The sequence below is a fragment of the Pelophylax lessonae genome (assembly GCF_965119305.1).
Source record: "Pelophylax lessonae genome assembly, chromosome: 13".
NCBI lineage: Eukaryota > Metazoa > Chordata > Amphibia > Anura > Ranidae > Pelophylax > Pelophylax lessonae.
In genome coordinates this window covers 86,770,606-86,789,119 of record NC_138780.1, presented here as the reverse complement: position 1 = coordinate 86,789,119, position 18,514 = coordinate 86,770,606, and positions in this window count along the sequence as shown.

Sequence of the window (18,514 nt, the reverse complement as noted above, 5' to 3'; positions counted from 1 at the left end):
GGGGGAATTGAGAGCTGCGCAGAGAAGGAGGCAAGGGTGGGTAGAGAGAAAATGACGGTGGAAGGGGCGAGCGGAGGAGAAAACATCCTCCCAGCGACAGCGAGGAGCAATGATGGAGCTCCTGGAGCGGAATATGACATGGAGGGTGTGAAAGAGAGGGGGGAATCGAGAGCTGCGCGGAAAAGGAGGAAAGGGTGGGTAGAGAGAAAATGACGGTGGAAGGGGCGAGCGGAGGAGAAAACATCCTCCCAGCGACAGCGAGGAGCTATGATGGAGCTCCTGGAGCGGAATATGACATGGAGGGTGCGAAAGAGAGGGGGGAATCGAGAGCTGCGCGGAGAAGGAGGCAAGGGTGGGTAGAGAGAAAATGACGGTGGAAGGGGCGAGCGGAGGAGAAAACATCCTCCCAGCGACAGCGAGGAGCTATGATGGAGCTCCTGGAGCGGAATATGACATGGAGGGTGCGAAAGAGAGGGGGGAATCGAGAGCGGCGCGGAGAAGGAGGCAAGGGTGGGTGGAGAGAAAATGACGGCGGAAGCGGCGAGCAGAGGAGAAAACATCCTCCCAGCGACAGCGAGGAGCTATGATGGAGCTCCTTGAGCTGGATGTAATATGGAGGGTGCGAGAGAGAGGAGGGAATCGAGAGCTGCGCAGAGAAGGAGGCAAGGGTGGGTAGAGAGAAAATGACGGTGGAAGGGGCGAGCGGAGGAGAAAACATCCTCCCAGCGACAGCGAGGAGCTATGATGGAGCTCCTGGAGCGGAATATGACATGGAGGGTGCGAAAGAGAGGGGGGAATCGAGAGCTGCGCAGAGAAGGAGGCAAGGGTGGGTAGAGAGAAAATGACGGTGGAAGGGGCGAGCGGAGGAGAAAACATCCTCCCAGCGACAGCGAGGAGCTATGATGAAGCTCCTGGAGCTGGATGTAATATGGAGGGTGCGAGAGAGAGGAGGGAATCGAGAGCTGCGCGGAGAAGGAGGCAAGGGTGTGTAGAGAGAAAATGACGGTGGAAGGGGCGAGCGGAGGAGAAAACATCCTCCCAGCGACAGTGAGGAGCTATGATGGAACTCCTGGAGCGGAATATGACATGGAGGGTGCGAAAGAGAGGGGGGAATCGAGAGCTGCGCGGAAAAGGAGGCAAGGGTGGGTAGAGAGAAAATGACGGTGGAAGGGGCGAGCGGAGGAGAAAACATCCTCCCAGCGACAGCAAGGAGCTATGATGGAGCTCCTGGAGCGGAATATGACATGGAGGGTGCGAAAGAGAGGGGGGAATCGAGAGCTGCGCGGAAAAGGAGGCAAGGGTGGGTAGAGAGAAAATGACGGTGGAAGGGGCGAGCGGAGGAGAAAACATCCTCCCAGCGACAGTGAGGAGCTATGATGGAACTCCTGGAGCGGAATATGACATGGAGGGTGCGAAAGAGAGGGGGGAATCGAGAGCTGCGCGGAAAAGGAGGCAAGGGTGGGTAGAGAGAAAATGACGGTGGAAGGGGCGAGCGGAGGAGAAAACATCCTCCCAGCGACAGCGATTAGCTATGATGGAGCTCCTGGAGCGGAATATGACATGGAGGGTGCGAAAGAGAGGGGGGAATCGAGAGCTGCGCGGAGAAGGAGGCAAGGGTGGGTAGAGAGAAAATGACGGTGGAAGGGGCGAGCGGAGGAGAAAACTTCCTCCCAGCGACAGTGAGGAGCTATGATGGAACTCCTGGAGCGGAATATGACATGGAGGGTGCGAAAGAGAGGGGGGAATCGAGAGCTGCGCGGAAAAGGAGGCAAGGGTGGGTAGAGAGAACATGATGGTGGAAGGGGCGAGCGGAGGAGAAAACATCCTCCCAGCGACAGTGAGGAGCTATGATGGAACTCCTGGAGCGGAATATGACATGGAGGGTGCGAAAGAGAGGGGGGAATCGAGAGCTGCGCGGAAAAGGAGGCAAGGGTGGGTAGAGAGAAAATGACGGTGGAAGGGGCGAGCGGAGGAGAAAACATCCTCCCAGCGACAGCAAGGAGCTATGATGGAGCTCCTGGAGCGGAATATGACATGGAGGGTGCGAAAGAGAGGGGGGAATCGAGAGCTGCGCGGAAAAGGAGGCAAGGGTGGGTAGAGAGAAAATGACGGTGGAAGGGGCGAGCGGAGGAGAAAACATCCTCCCAGCGACAGCGAGGAGCTATGATGGAGCTCCTGGAGCGGAATATGACATGGAGGGTGCGAAAGAGAGGGGGAATCGAGAGCTGCGCGGAGAAGGAGGCAAGGGTGGGTAGAGAGAAAATGACGGTGGAAGGGGCGAGCGGAGGAGAAAACATCCTCCCAGCGACAGTGAGGAGCTATGATGGAACTCCTGGAGCGGAATATGACATGGAGGGTGCGAAAGAGAGGGGGGAATCGAGAGCTGCGCGGAAAAGGAGGCAAGGGTGGGTAGAGAGAAAATGACGGTGGAAGGGGCGAGCGGAGGAGAAAACATCCTCCCAGCGACAGCAAGGAGCTATGATGGAGCTCCTGGAGCGGAATATGACATGGAGGGTGCGAAAGAGAGGGGGGAATCGAGAGCTGCGCGGAAAAGAAGGCAAGGGTGGGTAGAGAGAAAATGACGGTGGAAGGGGCGAGCGGAGGAGAAAACATCCTCCCAGCGACAGCGAGGAGCTATGATGGAGCTCCTGGAGCGGAATATGATATGGAGGGTGCGAAAGAGAGGGGGGAATCGAGAGCTGCGCGGAGAAGGAGGCAAGGGTGGGTAGAGAGAAAATGACGGTGGAAGGGGCGAGCGGAGGAGAAAACATCCTCCCAGCGACAGTGAGGAGCTATGATGGAACTCCTGGAGCGGAATATGACATGGAGGGTGCGAAAGAGAGGGGGGAATCGAGAGCTGCGCGGAAAAGGAGGAAAGGGTGGGTAGCGAGAAAATGACGGTGGAAGGGGCGAGCAGAGGAGAAAACATCCTCCCAGCGACAGCGAGGAGCTATGATGGAGCTCCTGGAGCGGAATATGACATGGAGGGTTCGAAAGAGAGGGGGGAATCGAGAGCTGCGCGGAGAAGGAGGCAAGGGTGGGTAGAGAGAAAATGACGGTGGAAGGGGCGAGTGGAGGAGAAAACATCCTCCCAGCGACAGCGAGGAGCTATGATGGAGCTCCTGGAGCGGAATATGACATGGAGGGTGCGAAAGAGAGGGGGGAATTGAGAGCTGCGCAGAGAAGGAGGCAAGGGTGGGTAGAGAGAAAATGACGGTGGAAGGGGCGAGCGGAGGAGAAAACATCCTCCCAGCGACAGCGAGGAGCAATGATGGAGCTCCTGGAGCGGAATATGACATGGAGGGTGTGAAAGAGAGGGGGGAATCGAGAGCTGCGCGGAAAAGGAGGAAAGGGTGGGTAGAGAGAAAATGACGGTGGAAGGGGCGAGCGGAGGAGAAAACATCCTCCCAGCGACAGCGAGGAGCTATGATGGAGCTCCTGGAGCGGAATATGACATGGAGGGTGCGAAAGAGAGGGGGGAATCGAGAGCTGCGCGGAGAAGGAGGCAAGGGTGGGTAGAGAGAAAATGACGGTGGAAGGGGCGAGCGGAGGAGAAAACATCCTCCCAGCGACAGCGAGGAGCTATGATGGAGCTCCTGGAGCGGAATATGACATGGAGGGTGCGAAAGAGAGGGGGGAATCGAGAGCGGCGCGGAGAAGGAGGCAAGGGTGGGTGGAGAGAAAATGACGGCGGAAGCGGCGAGCAGAGGAGAAAACATCCTCCCAGCGACAGCGAGGAGCTATGATGGAGCTCCTTGAGCTGGATGTAATATGGAGGGTGCGAGAGAGAGGAGGGAATCGAGAGCTGCGCAGAGAAGGAGGCAAGGGTGGGTAGAGAGAAAATGACGGTGGAAGGGGCGAGCGGAGGAGAAAACATCCTCCCAGCGACAGCGAGGAGCTATGATGGAGCTCCTGGAGCGGAATATGACATGGAGGGTGCGAAAGAGAGGGGGGAATCGAGAGCTGCGCAGAGAAGGAGGCAAGGGTGGGTAGAGAGAAAATGACGGTGGAAGGGGCGAGCGGAGGAGAAAACATCCTCCCAGCGACAGCGAGGAGCTATGATGAAGCTCCTGGAGCTGGATGTAATATGGAGGGTGCGAGAGAGAGGAGGGAATCGAGAGCTGCGCGGAGAAGGAGGCAAGGGTGGGTAGAGAGAAAATGACGGTGGAAGGGGCGAGCGGAGGAGAAAACATCCTCCCAGCGACAGTGAGGAGCTATGATGGAACTCCTGGAGCGGAATATGACATGGAGGGTGCGAAAGAGAGGGGGGAATCGAGAGCTGCGCGGAAAAGGAGGCAAGGGTGGGTAGAGAGAAAATGACGGTGGAAGGGGCGAGCGGAGGAGAAAACATCCTCCCAGCGACAGCAAGGAGCTATGATGGAGCTCCTGGAGCGGAATATGACATGGAGGGTGCGAAAGAGAGGGGGGAATCGAGAGCTGCGCGGAAAAGGAGGCAAGGGTGGGTAGAGAGAAAATGACGGTGGAAGGGGCGAGCGGAGGAGAAAACATCCTCCCAGCGACAGCGAGGAGCTATGATGGAGCTCCTGGAGCGGAATATGACATGGAGGGTGCGAAAGAGAGGGGGAATCGAGAGCTGCGCGGAGAAGGAGGCAAGGGTGGGTAGAGAGAAAATGACGGTGGAAGGGGCGAGCGGAGGAGAAAACATCCTCCCAGCGACAGTGAGGAGCTATGATGGAACTCCTGGAGCGGAATATGACATGGAGGGTGCGAAAGAGAGGGGGGAATCGAGAGCTGCGCGGAAAAGGAGGCAAGGGTGGGTAGAGAGAAAATGACGGTGGAAGGGGCGAGCGGAGGAGAAAACATCCTCCCAGCGACAGCAAGGAGCTATGATGGAGCTCCTGGAGCGGAATATGACATGGAGGGTGCGAAAGAGAGGGGGGAATCGAGAGCTGCGCGGAAAAGAAGGCAAGGGTGGGTAGAGAGAAAATGACGGTGGAAGGGGCGAGCGGAGGAGAAAACATCCTCCCAGCGACAGCGAGGAGCTATGATGGAGCTCCTGGAGCGGAATATGATATGGAGGGTGCGAAAGAGAGGGGGGAATCGAGAGCTGCGCGGAGAAGGAGGCAAGGGTGGGTAGAGAGAAAATGACGGTGGAAGGGGCGAGCGGAGGAGAAAACATCCTCCCAGCGACAGTGAGGAGCTATGATGGAACTCCTGGAGCGGAATATGACATGGAGGGTGCGAAAGAGAGGGGGGAATCGAGAGCTGCGCGGAAAAGGAGGCAAGGGTGGGTAGAGAGAAAATGACGGTGGAAGGGGCGAGCGGAGGAGAAAACATCCTCCCAGCGACAGTGAGGAGCTATGATGGAACTCCTGGAGCGGAATATGACATGGAGGGTGCGAAAGAGAGGGGGGAATCGAGAGCTGCGCGGAAAAGGAGGAAAGGGTGGGTAGCGAGAAAATGACGGTGGAAGGGGCGAGCAGAGGAGAAAACATCCTCCCAGCGACAGCGAGGAGCTATGATGGAGCTCCTGGAGCGGAATATGACATGGAGGGTTCGAAAGAGAGGGGGGAATCGAGAGCTGCGCGGAGAAGGAGGCAAGGGTGGGTAGAGAGAAAATGACGGTGGAAGGGGCGAGTGGAGGAGAAAACATCCTCCCAGCGACAGCGAGGAGCTATGATGGAGCTCCTGGAGCGGAATATGACATGGAGGGTGCGAAAGAGAGGGGGGAATTGAGAGCTGCGCAGAGAAGGAGGCAAGGGTGGGTAGAGAGAAAATGACGGTGGAAGGGGCGAGCGGAGGAGAAAACATCCTCCCAGCGACAGCGAGGAGCAATGATGGAGCTCCTGGAGCGGAATATGACATGGAGGGTGTGAAAGAGAGGGGGGAATCGAGAGCTGCGCGGAAAAGGAGGAAAGGGTGGGTAGAGAGAAAATGACGGTGGAAGGGGCGAGCGGAGGAGAAAACATCCTCCCAGCGACAGCGAGGAGCTATGATGGAGCTCCTGGAGCGGAATATGACATGGAGGGTGCGAAAGAGAGGGGGGAATCGAGAGCTGCGCGGAGAAGGAGGCAAGGGTGGGTAGAGAGAAAATGACGGTGGAAGGGGCGAGCGGAGGAGAAAACATCCTCCCAGCGACAGCGAGGAGCTATGATGGAGCTCCTGGAGCGGAATATGACATGGAGGGTGCGAAAGAGAGGGGGGAATCGAGAGCGGCGCGGAGAAGGAGGCAAGGGTGGGTGGAGAGAAAATGACGGCGGAAGCGGCGAGCAGAGGAGAAAACATCCTCCCAGCGACAGCGAGGAGCTATGATGGAGCTCCTTGAGCTGGATGTAATATGGAGGGTGCGAGAGAGAGGAGGGAATCGAGAGCTGCGCAGAGAAGGAGGCAAGGGTGGGTAGAGAGAAAATGACGGTGGAAGGGGCGAGCGGAGGAGAAAACATCCTCCCAGCGACAGCGAGGAGCTATGATGGAGCTCCTGGAGCGGAATATGACATGGAGGGTGCGAAAGAGAGGGGGGAATCGAGAGCTGCGCAGAGAAGGAGGCAAGGGTGGGTAGAGAGAAAATGACGGTGGAAGGGGCGAGCGGAGGAGAAAACATCCTCCCAGCGACAGCGAGGAGCTATGATGAAGCTCCTGGAGCTGGATGTAATATGGAGGGTGCGAGAGAGAGGAGGGAATCGAGAGCTGCGCGGAGAAGGAGGCAAGGGTGGGTAGAGAGAAAATGACGGTGGAAGGGGCGAGCGGAGGAGAAAACATCCTCCCAGCGACAGTGAGGAGCTATGATGGAACTCCTGGAGCGGAATATGACATGGAGGGTGCGAAAGAGAGGGGGGAATCGAGAGCTGCGCGGAAAAGGAGGCAAGGGTGGGTAGAGAGAAAATGACGGTGGAAGGGGAGAGCGGAGGAGAAAACATCCTCCCAGCGACAGCAAGGAGCTATGATGGAGCTCCTGGAGCGGAATATGACATGGAGGGTGCGAAAGAGAGGGGGGAATCGAGAGCTGCGCGGAAAAGGAGGCAAGGGTGGGTAGAGAGAAAATGACGGTGGAAGGGGCGAGCGGAGGAGAAAACATCCTCCCAGCGACAGCGAAGAGCTATGATGGAGCTCCTGGAGCTGGATGTAATATGGAGGGTGCGAGAGAGAGGAGGGAATCGAGAGCTGCGCGGAGAAGGAGGCAAGGGTGGGTAGAGAGAAAATGACGGTGGAAGGGGCGAGCGGAGGAGAAAACATCCTCCCAGCGACAGCGAGGAGCTATGATGGAGCTCCTGGAGCGGAATATGACATGGAGGGTTCGAAAGAGAGGGGGGAATCGAGAGCTGCGCGGAGAAGGAGGCAAGGGTGGGTAGAGAGAAAATGACGGTGGAAGGGGCGAGCGGAGGAGAAAACATCCTCCCAGCGACAGCGAGGAGCTATGATGGAGCTCCTGGAGCGGAATATGACATGGAGGGTGCGAAAGAGAGGGGGGAATTGAGAGCTGCGCAGAGAAGGAGGCAAGGGTGGGTAGAGAGAAAATGACGGTGGAAGGGGCGAGCGGAGGAGAAAACATCCTCCCAGCGACAGCGAGGAGCAATGATGGAGCTCCTGGAGCGGAATATGACATGGAGGGTGTGAAAGAGAGGGGGGAATCGAGAGCTGCGCGGAAAAGGAGGAAAGGGTGGGTAGAGAGAAAATGACGGTGGAAGGGGCGAGCGGAGGAGAAAACATCCTCCCAGCGACAGCGAGGAGCTATGATGGAGCTCCTGGAGCGGAATATGACATGGAGGGTGCGAAAGAGAGGGGGGAATCGAGAGCTGCGCGGAGAAGGAGGCAAGGGTGGGTAGAGAGAAAATGACGGTGGAAGGGGCGAGCGGAGGAGAAAACATCCTCCCAGCGACAGCGAGGAGCTATGATGGAGCTCCTGGAGCGGAATATGACATGGAGGGTGCGAAAGAGAGGGGGGAATCGAGAGCGGCGCGGAGAAGGAGGCAAGGGTGGGTGGAGAGAAAATGACGGCGGAAGCGGCGAGCAGAGGAGAAAACATCCTCCCAGCGACAGCGAGGAGCTATGATGGAGCTCCTTGAGCTGGATGTAATATGGAGGGTGCGAGAGAGAGGAGGGAATCGAGAGCTGCGCAGAGAAGGAGGCAAGGGTGGGTAGAGAGAAAATGACGGTGGAAGGGGCGAGCGGAGGAGAAAACATCCTCCCAGCGACAGCGAGGAGCTATGATGGAGCTCCTGGAGCGGAATATGACATGGAGGGTGCGAAAGAGAGGGGGGAATCGAGAGCTGCGCAGAGAAGGAGGCAAGGGTGGGTAGAGAGAAAATGACGGTGGAAGGGGCGAGCGGAGGAGAAAACATCCTCCCAGCGACAGCGAGGAGCTATGATGAAGCTCCTGGAGCTGGATGTAATATGGAGGGTGCGAGAGAGAGGAGGGAATCGAGAGCTGCGCGGAGAAGGAGGCAAGGGTGTGTAGAGAGAAAATGACGGTGGAAGGGGCGAGCGGAGGAGAAAACATCCTCCCAGCGACAGTGAGGAGCTATGATGGAACTCCTGGAGCGGAATATGACATGGAGGGTGCGAAAGAGAGGGGGGAATCGAGAGCTGCGCGGAAAAGGAGGCAAGGGTGGGTAGAGAGAAAATGACGGTGGAAGGGGCGAGCGGAGGAGAAAACATCCTCCCAGCGACAGCAAGGAGCTATGATGGAGCTCCTGGAGCGGAATATGACATGGAGGGTGCGAAAGAGAGGGGGGAATCGAGAGCTGCGCGGAAAAGGAGGCAAGGGTGGGTAGAGAGAAAATGACGGTGGAAGGGGCGAGCGGAGGAGAAAACATCCTCCCAGCGACAGTGAGGAGCTATGATGGAACTCCTGGAGCGGAATATGACATGGAGGGTGCGAAAGAGAGGGGGGAATCGAGAGCTGCGCGGAAAAGGAGGCAAGGGTGGGTAGAGAGAAAATGACGGTGGAAGGGGCGAGCGGAGGAGAAAACATCCTCCCAGCGACAGCGATTAGCTATGATGGAGCTCCTGGAGCGGAATATGACATGGAGGGTGCGAAAGAGAGGGGGGAATCGAGAGCTGCGCGGAGAAGGAGGCAAGGGTGGGTAGAGAGAAAATGACGGTGGAAGGGGCGAGCGGAGGAGAAAACTTCCTCCCAGCGACAGTGAGGAGCTATGATGGAACTCCTGGAGCGGAATATGACATGGAGGGTGCGAAAGAGAGGGGGGAATCGAGAGCTGCGCGGAAAAGGAGGCAAGGGTGGGTAGAGAGAACATGATGGTGGAAGGGGCGAGCGGAGGAGAAAACATCCTCCCAGCGACAGTGAGGAGCTATGATGGAACTCCTGGAGCGGAATATGACATGGAGGGTGCGAAAGAGAGGGGGGAATCGAGAGCTGCGCGGAAAAGGAGGCAAGGGTGGGTAGAGAGAAAATGACGGTGGAAGGGGCGAGCGGAGGAGAAAACATCCTCCCAGCGACAGCAAGGAGCTATGATGGAGCTCCTGGAGCGGAATATGACATGGAGGGTGCGAAAGAGAGGGGGGAATCGAGAGCTGCGCGGAAAAGGAGGCAAGGGTGGGTAGAGAGAAAATGACGGTGGAAGGGGCGAGCGGAGGAGAAAACATCCTCCCAGCGACAGCGAGGAGCTATGATGGAGCTCCTGGAGCGGAATATGACATGGAGGGTGCGAAAGAGAGGGGGAATCGAGAGCTGCGCGGAGAAGGAGGCAAGGGTGGGTAGAGAGAAAATGACGGTGGAAGGGGCGAGCGGAGGAGAAAACATCCTCCCAGCGACAGTGAGGAGCTATGATGGAACTCCTGGAGCGGAATATGACATGGAGGGTGCGAAAGAGAGGGGGGAATCGAGAGCTGCGCGGAAAAGGAGGCAAGGGTGGGTAGAGAGAAAATGACGGTGGAAGGGGCGAGCGGAGGAGAAAACATCCTCCCAGCGACAGCAAGGAGCTATGATGGAGCTCCTGGAGCGGAATATGACATGGAGGGTGCGAAAGAGAGGGGGGAATCGAGAGCTGCGCGGAAAAGAAGGCAAGGGTGGGTAGAGAGAAAATGACGGTGGAAGGGGCGAGCGGAGGAGAAAACATCCTCCCAGCGACAGCGAGGAGCTATGATGGAGCTCCTGGAGCGGAATATGATATGGAGGGTGCGAAAGAGAGGGGGGAATCGAGAGCTGCGCGGAGAAGGAGGCAAGGGTGGGTAGAGAGAAAATGACGGTGGAAGGGGCGAGCGGAGGAGAAAACATCCTCCCAGCGACAGTGAGGAGCTATGATGGAACTCCTGGAGCGGAATATGACATGGAGGGTGCGAAAGAGAGGGGGGAATCGAGAGCTGCGCGGAAAAGGAGGCAAGGGTGGGTAGAGAGAAAATGACGGTGGAAGGGGCGAGCGGAGGAGAAAACATCCTCCCAGCGACAGTGAGGAGCTATGATGGAACTCCTGGAGCGGAATATGACATGGAGGGTGCGAAAGAGAGGGGGGAATCGAGAGCTGCGCGGAAAAGGAGGCAAGGGTGGGTAGAGAGAAAATGACGGTGGAAGGGGCGAGCGGAGGAGAAAACATCCTCCCAGCGACAGCAAGGAGCTATGATGGAGCTCCTGGAGCGGAATATGACATGGAGGGTGCGAAAGAGAGGGGGGAATCGAGAGCTGCGCGGAAAAGAAGGCAAGGGTGGGTAGAGAGAAAATGACGGTGGAAGGGGCGAGCGGAGGAGAAAACATCCTCCCAGCGACAGCGAGGAGCTATGATGGAGCTCCTGGAGCGGAATATGATATGGAGGGTGCGAAAGAGAGGGGGGAATCGAGAGCTGCGCGGAGAAGGAGGCAAGGGTGGGTAGAGAGAAAATGACGGTGGAAGGGGCGAGCGGAGGAGAAAACATCCTCCCAGCGACAGTGAGGAGCTATGATGGAACTCCTGGAGCGGAATATGACATGGAGGGTGCGAAAGAGAGGGGGGAATCGAGAGCTGCGCGGAAAAGGAGGCAAGGGTGGGTAGAGAGAAAATGACGGTGGAAGGGGCGAGCGGAGGAGAAAACATCCTCCCAGCGACAGTGAGGAGCTATGATGGAACTCCTGGAGCGGAATATGACATGGAGGGTGCGAAAGAGAGGGGGGAATCGAGAGCTGCGCGGAAAAGGAGGCAAGGGTGGGTAGAGAGAAAATGACGGTGGAAGGGGCGAGCGGAGGAGAAAACATCCTCCCAGCGACAGCAAGGAGCTATGATGGAGCTCCTGGAGCGGAATATGACATGGAGGGTGCGAAAGAGAGGGGGGAATCGAGAGCTGCGCGGAAAAGGAGGCAAGGGTGGGTAGAGAGAAAATGACGGTGGAAGGGGCGAGCAGAGGAGAAAATATCCTCCCAGCGACAGTGAGGAGCTATGATGGAACTCCTGGAGCGGAATATGACATGGAGGGTGCGAAAGAGAGGGGGGAATCGAGAGCTGCGTGGAAAAGGAGGCAAGGGTGGGTAGAGAGAAAATGACGGTGGAAGGGGCGAGCGGAGGAGAAAACATCCTCCCAGCGACAGCGAGGAGCAATGATGGAGCTCCTGGAGCGGAATATGACATGGAGGGTGTGAAAGAGAGGGGGGAATCGAGAGCTGCGCGGAAAAGGAGGAAAGGGTGGGTAGAGAGAAAATGACGGTGGAAGGGGCGAGCGGAGGAGAAAACATCCTCCCAGCGACAGCGAGGAGCTATGATGGAGCTCCTGGAGCGGAATATGACATGGAGGGTGCGAAAGAGAGGGGGGAATCGAGAGCTGCGCGGAGAAGGAGGCAAGGGTGGGTAGAGAGAAAATGACGGTGGAAGGGGCGAGCGGAGGAGAAAACATCCTCCCAGCGACAGCGAGGAGCTATGATGGAGCTCCTGGAGCGGAATATGACATGGAGGGTGCGAAAGAGAGGGGGGAATCGAGAGCGGCGCGGAGAAGGAGGCAAGGGTGGGTGGAGAGAAAATGACGGCGGAAGCGGCGAGCAGAGGAGAAAACATCCTCCCAGCGACAGCGAGGAGCTATGATGGAGCTCCTTGAGCTGGATGTAATATGGAGGGTGCGAGAGAGAGGAGGGAATCGAGAGCTGCGCAGAGAAGGAGGCAAGGGTGGGTAGAGAGAAAATGACGGTGGAAGGGGCGAGCGGAGGAGAAAACATCCTCCCAGCGACAGCGAGGAGCTATGATGGAGCTCCTGGAGCGGAATATGACATGGAGGGTGCGAAAGAGAGGGGGGAATCGAGAGCTGCGCAGAGAAGGAGGCAAGGGTGGGTAGAGAGAAAATGACGGTGGAAGGGGCGAGCGGAGGAGAAAACATCCTCCCAGCGACAGCGAGGAGCTATGATGAAGCTCCTGGAGCTGGATGTAATATGGAGGGTGCGAGAGAGAGGAGGGAATCGAGAGCTGCGCGGAGAAGGAGGCAAGGGTGGGTAGAGAGAAAATGACGGTGGAAGGGGTGAGCGGAGGAGAAAACATCCTCCCAGCGACAGTGAGGAGCTATGATGGAACTCCTGGAGCGGAATATGACATGGAGGGTGCGAAAGAGAGGGGGGAATCGAGAGCTGCGCGGAAAAGGAGGCAAGGGTGGGTAGAGAGAAAATGACGGTGGAAGGGGCGAGCGGAGGAGAAAACATCCTCCCAGCGACAGCAAGGAGCTATGATGGAGCTCCTGGAGCGGAATATGACATGGAGGGTGCGAAAGAGAGGGGGGAATCGAGAGCTGCGCGGAAAAGGAGGCAAGGGTGGGTAGAGAGAAAATGACGGTGGAAGGGGCGAGCGGAGGAGAAAACATCCTCCCAGCGACAGTGAGGAGCTATGATGGAACTCCTGGAGCGGAATATGACATGGAGGGTGCGAAAGAGAGGGGGGAATCGAGAGCTGCGCGGAAAAGGAGGCAAGGGTGGGTAGAGAGAAAATGACGGTGGAAGGGGCGAGCGGAGGAGAAAACATCCTCCCAGCGACAGCGATTAGCTATGATGGAGCTCCTGGAGCGGAATATGACATGGAGGGTGCGAAAGAGAGGGGGGAATCGAGAGCTGCGCGGAGAAGGAGGCAAGGGTGGGTAGAGAGAAAATGACGGTGGAAGGGGCGAGCGGAGGAGAAAACTTCCTCCCAGCGACAGTGAGGAGCTATGATGGAACTCCTGGAGCGGAATATGACATGGAGGGTGCGAAAGAGAGGGGGGAATCGAGAGCTGCGCGGAAAAGGAGGCAAGGGTGGGTAGAGAGAACATGATGGTGGAAGGGGCGAGCGGAGGAGAAAACATCCTCCCAGCGACAGTGAGGAGCTATGATGGAACTCCTGGAGCGGAATATGACATGGAGGGTGCGAAAGAGAGGGGGGAATCGAGAGCTGCGCGGAAAAGGAGGCAAGGGTGGGTAGAGAGAAAATGACGGTGGAAGGGGCGAGCGGAGGAGAAAACATCCTCCCAGCGACAGCAAGGAGCTATGATGGAGCTCCTGGAGCGGAATATGACATGGAGGGTGCGAAAGAGAGGGGGGAATCGAGAGCTGCGCGGAAAAGGAGGCAAGGGTGGGTAGAGAGAAAATGACGGTGGAAGGGGCGAGCGGAGGAGAAAACATCCTCCCAGCGACAGCGAGGAGCTATGATGGAGCTCCTGGAGCGGAATATGACATGGAGGGTGCGAAAGAGAGGGGGAATCGAGAGCTGCGCGGAGAAGGAGGCAAGGGTGGGTAGAGAGAAAATGACGGTGGAAGGGGCGAGCGGAGGAGAAAACATCCTCCCAGCGACAGTGAGGAGCTATGATGGAACTCCTGGAGCGGAATATGACATGGAGGGTGCGAAAGAGAGGGGGGAATCGAGAGCTGCGCGGAAAAGGAGGCAAGGGTGGGTAGAGAGAAAATGACGGTGGAAGGGGCGAGCGGAGGAGAAAACATCCTCCCAGCGACAGCAAGGAGCTATGATGGAGCTCCTGGAGCGGAATATGACATGGAGGGTGCGAAAGAGAGGGGGGAATCGAGAGCTGCGCGGAAAAGAAGGCAAGGGTGGGTAGAGAGAAAATGACGGTGGAAGGGGCGAGCGGAGGAGAAAACATCCTCCCAGCGACAGCGAGGAGCTATGATGGAGCTCCTGGAGCGGAATATGATATGGAGGGTGCGAAAGAGAGGGGGGAATCGAGAGCTGCGCGGAGAAGGAGGCAAGGGTGGGTAGAGAGAAAATGACGGTGGAAGGGGCGAGCGGAGGAGAAAACATCCTCCCAGCGACAGTGAGGAGCTATGATGGAACTCCTGGAGCGGAATATGACATGGAGGGTGCGAAAGAGAGGGGGGAATCGAGAGCTGCGCGGAAAAGGAGGCAAGGGTGGGTAGAGAGAAAATGACGGTGGAAGGGGCGAGCGGAGGAGAAAACATCCTCCCAGCGACAGTGAGGAGCTATGATGGAACTCCTGGAGCGGAATATGACATGGAGGGTGCGAAAGAGAGGGGGGAATCGAGAGCTGCGCGGAAAAGGAGGCAAGGGTGGGTAGAGAGAAAATGACGGTGGAAGGGGCGAGCGGAGGAGAAAACATCCTCCCAGCGACAGCAAGGAGCTATGATGGAGCTCCTGGAGCGGAATATGACATGGAGGGTGCAAAAGAGAGGGGGGAATCGAGAGCTGCGCGGAAAAGGAGGCAAGGGTGGGTAGAGAGAAAATGACGGTGGAAGGGGCGAGCAGAGGAGAAAATATCCTCCCAGCGACAGTGAGGAGCTATGATGGAACTCCTGGAGCGGAATATGACATGGAGGGTGCGAAAGAGAGGGGGGAATCGAGAGCTGCGTGGAAAAGGAGGCAAGGGTGGGTAGAGAGAAAATGATGGTGGAAGGGGCGAGCGGAGGAGAAAACATCCTCCCAGCGACAGTGAGGAGCTATGATGGAACTCCTGGAGCGGAATATGACATGGAGGGTGCGAAAGAGAGGGGGGAATCGAGAGCTGCGCGGAAAAGGAGGCAAGGGTGGGTAGAGAGAAAATGACGGTGGAAGGGGCGAGCGGAGGAGAAAACATCCTCCCAGCGACAGCAAGGAGCTATGATGGAGCTCCTGGAGCGGAATATGACATGGAGGGTGCGAAAGAGAGGGGGGAATCGAGAGCTGCGCGGAAAAGGAGGCAAGGGTGGGTAGAGAGAAAATGACGGTGGAAGGGGCGAGCGGAGGAGAAAACTTCCTCCCAGCGACAGTGAGGAGCTATGATGGAACTCCTGGAGCGGAATATGACATGGAGGGTGCGAAAGAGAGGGGGGAATCGAGAGCTGCGCGGAAAAGGAGGCAAGGGTGGGTAGAGAGAAAATGACGGTGGAAGGGGCGAGCGGAGGAGAAAACATCCTCCCAGCGACAGTGAGGAGCTATGATGGAACTCCTGGAGCGGAATATGACATTGAGGGTGCGAAAGAGAGGGGGGAATCGAGAGCTGCGCAGAAAAGGAGGCAAGGGTGGGTAGAGAGAAAATGACGGTGGAAGGGGCGAGCGGAGGAGAAAACATCCTCCCAGCGACAGCGAGGAGCTATGATGGAGCTCCTGGAGCGGAATATGACATGGAGGGTGCGAAAGAGAGGGGGGAATCGAGAGCTGCGCGGAAAAGGAGGCAAGGGTGGGTAGAGAGAAAATGACGGTGGAAGGGGCGAGCGGAGGAGAAAACTTCCTCCCAGCGACAGTGAGGAGCTATGATGGAACTCCTGGAGCGGAATATGACATGGAGGGTGCGAAAGAGAGGGGGGATTTGAGAGCTGCGCGGAAAAGGAGGCAAGGGTGGGTAGAGAGAAAATGACGGTGGAAGGGGCGAGCGGAGGAGAAAACATCCTCCCAGCGACAGCAAGGAGCTATGATGGAGCTCCTGGAGCGGAATATGACATGGAGGGTGCGAAAGAGAGGGGGGAATCGAGAGCTGCGCGGAAAAGGAGGCAAGGGTGGGTAGAGAGAAAATGACGGTGGAAGGGGCGAGCAGAGGAGAAAATATCCTCCCAGCGACAGTGAGGAGCTATGATGGAACTCCTGGAGCGGAATATGACATGGAGGGTGCGAAAGAGAGGGGGGAATCGAGAGCTGCGTGGAAAAGGAGGCAAGGGTGGGTAGAGAGAAAATGATGGTGGAAGGGGCGAGCGGAGGAGAAAACATCCTCCCAGCGACAGTGAGGAGCTATGATGGAACTCCTGGAGCGGAATATGACATGGAGGGTGCGAAAGAGAGGGGGGAATCGAGAGCTGCACGGAAAAGGAGGCAAGGGTGGGTAGAGAGAAAATGACGGTGGAAGGGGCGAGCGGAGGAGAAAACATCCTCCCAGCGACAGCAAGGAGCTATGATGGAGCTCCTGGAGCGGAATATGACATGGAGGGTGCGAAAGAGAGGGGGGAATCGAGAGCTGCGCGGAAAAGGAGGCAAGGGTGGGTAGAGAGAAAATGACGGTGGAAGGGGCGAGCGGAGGAGAAAACTTCCTCCCAGCGACAGTGAGGAGCTATGATGGAACTCCTGGAGCGGAATATGACATGGAGGGTGCGAAAGAGAGGGGGGAATCGAGAGCTGCGCGGAAAAGGAGGCAAGGGTGGGTAGAGAGAAAATGACGGTGGAAGGGGCGAGCGGAGGAGAAAACATCCTCCCAGCGACAGTGAGGAGCTATGATGGAGCTCCTGGAGCGGAATATGACATTGAGGGTGCGAAAGAGAGGGGGGAATCGAGAGCTGCGCGGAAAAGGAGGCAAGGGTGGGTAGAGAGAAAATGACGGTGGAAGGGGCGAGCGGAGGAGAAAACTTCCTCCCAGCGACAGTGAGGAGCTATGATGGAACTCCTGGAGCGGAATATGACATGGAGGGTGCGAAAGAGAGGGGGGATTTGAGAGCTGCGCGGAAAAGGAGGCAAGGGTGGGTAGAGAGAAAATGACGGTGGAAGGGGCGAGCGGAGGAGAAAACATCCTCCCAGCGACAGCGAGGAGCTATGATGGAGCTCCTGGAGCGGAATATGACATGGAGGGTGCGAAAGAGAGGGGGGAATCGAGAGCTGCGCGGAAAAGGAGGCAAGGGTGGGTAGAGAGAAAATGACGGTGGAAGGGGCGAGCGGAGGAGAAAACTTCCTCCCAGCGACAGTGAGGAGCTATGATGGAACTCCTGGAGCGGAATATGACATGGAGGGTGCGAAAGAGAGGGGGGAATCGAGAGCTGCGCGGAAAAGGAGGAAAGGGTGGGTAGAGAGAAAATGACGGTGGAAGGGGCGAGCAGAGGAGAAAACATCCTCCCAGCGACAGCGAGGAGCTATGATGGAGCTCCTGGAGCGGAATATGACATGGAGGGTGCGAAAGAGAGGGGGGAATCGAGAGCTGCGTGGAAAAGGAGGCAAGGGTGGGTAGAAAGAAAATGACGGTGGAAGGGGCGAGCGGAGGAGAAAACATCCTCCCAGCGACAGCGAGGAGCTATGATGGAGCTCCTGGAGCGGAATATGACATGGAGGGTGCGAAAGAGAGGGGGGAATCGAGAGCTGCGCGGAAAAGGAGGAAAGGGTGGGTAGAGAGAAAATGACGGTGGAAGGGGCGAGCAGAGGAGAAAACATCCTCCCAGCGACAGCGAGGAGCTATGATGGAGCTCCTGGAGCGGAATATGACATGGAGGGTTCGAAAGAGAGGGGGGAATCGAGAGCTGCGCGGAGAAGGAGGCAAGGGTGGGTAGAGAGAAAATGACGGTGGAAGGGGCGAGCGGAGGAGAAAACATCCTCCCAGCGACAGCGAGGAGCTATGATGGAGCTCCTGGAGCGGAATATGACATGGAGGGTGCGAAAGAGAGGGGGGAATTGAGAGCTGCGCGGAGAAGGAGGCAAGGGTGGGTAGAGAGAAAATGACGGTGGAAGGGGCGAGCGGAGGAGAAAACATCCTCCCAGCGACAGTGAGGAGCTATGATGGAACTCCTGGAGCGGAATATGACATGGAGGGTGCGAAAGAGAGGGGGGAATCGAGAGCTGCGCGGAAAAGGAGGCAAGGGTGGGTAGAGAGAAAATGACGGTGGAAGGGGCGAGCGGAGGAGAAAACATCCTCCCAGCGACAGCAAGGAGCTATGATGGAGCTCCTGGAGCGGAATATGACATGGAGGGTGCAAAAGAGAGGGGGGAATCGAGAGCTGCGCGGAAAAGGAGGCAAGGGTGGGTAGAGAGAAAATGACGGTGGAAGGGGCGAGCAGAGGAGAAAATATCCTCCCAGCGACAGTGAGGAGCTATGATGGAACTCCTGGAGCGGAATATGACATGGAGGGTGCGAAAGAGAGGGGGGAATCGAGAGCTGCGTGGAAAAGGAGGCAAGGGTGGGTAGAGAGAAAATGATGGTGGAAGGGGCGAGCGGAGGAGAAAACATCCTCCCAGCGACAGTGAGGAGCTATGATGGAACTCCTGGAGCGGAATATGACATGGAGGGTGCGAAAGAGAGGGGGGAATCGAGAGCTGCGCGGAAAAGGAGGCAAGGGTGGGTAGAGAGAAAATGACGGTGGAAGGGGCGAGCGGAGGAGAAAACATCCTCCCAGCGACAGCAAGGAGCTATGATGGAGCTCCTGGAGCGGAATATGACATGGAGGGTGCGAAAGAGAGGGGGGAATCGAGAGCTGCGCGGAAAAGGAGGC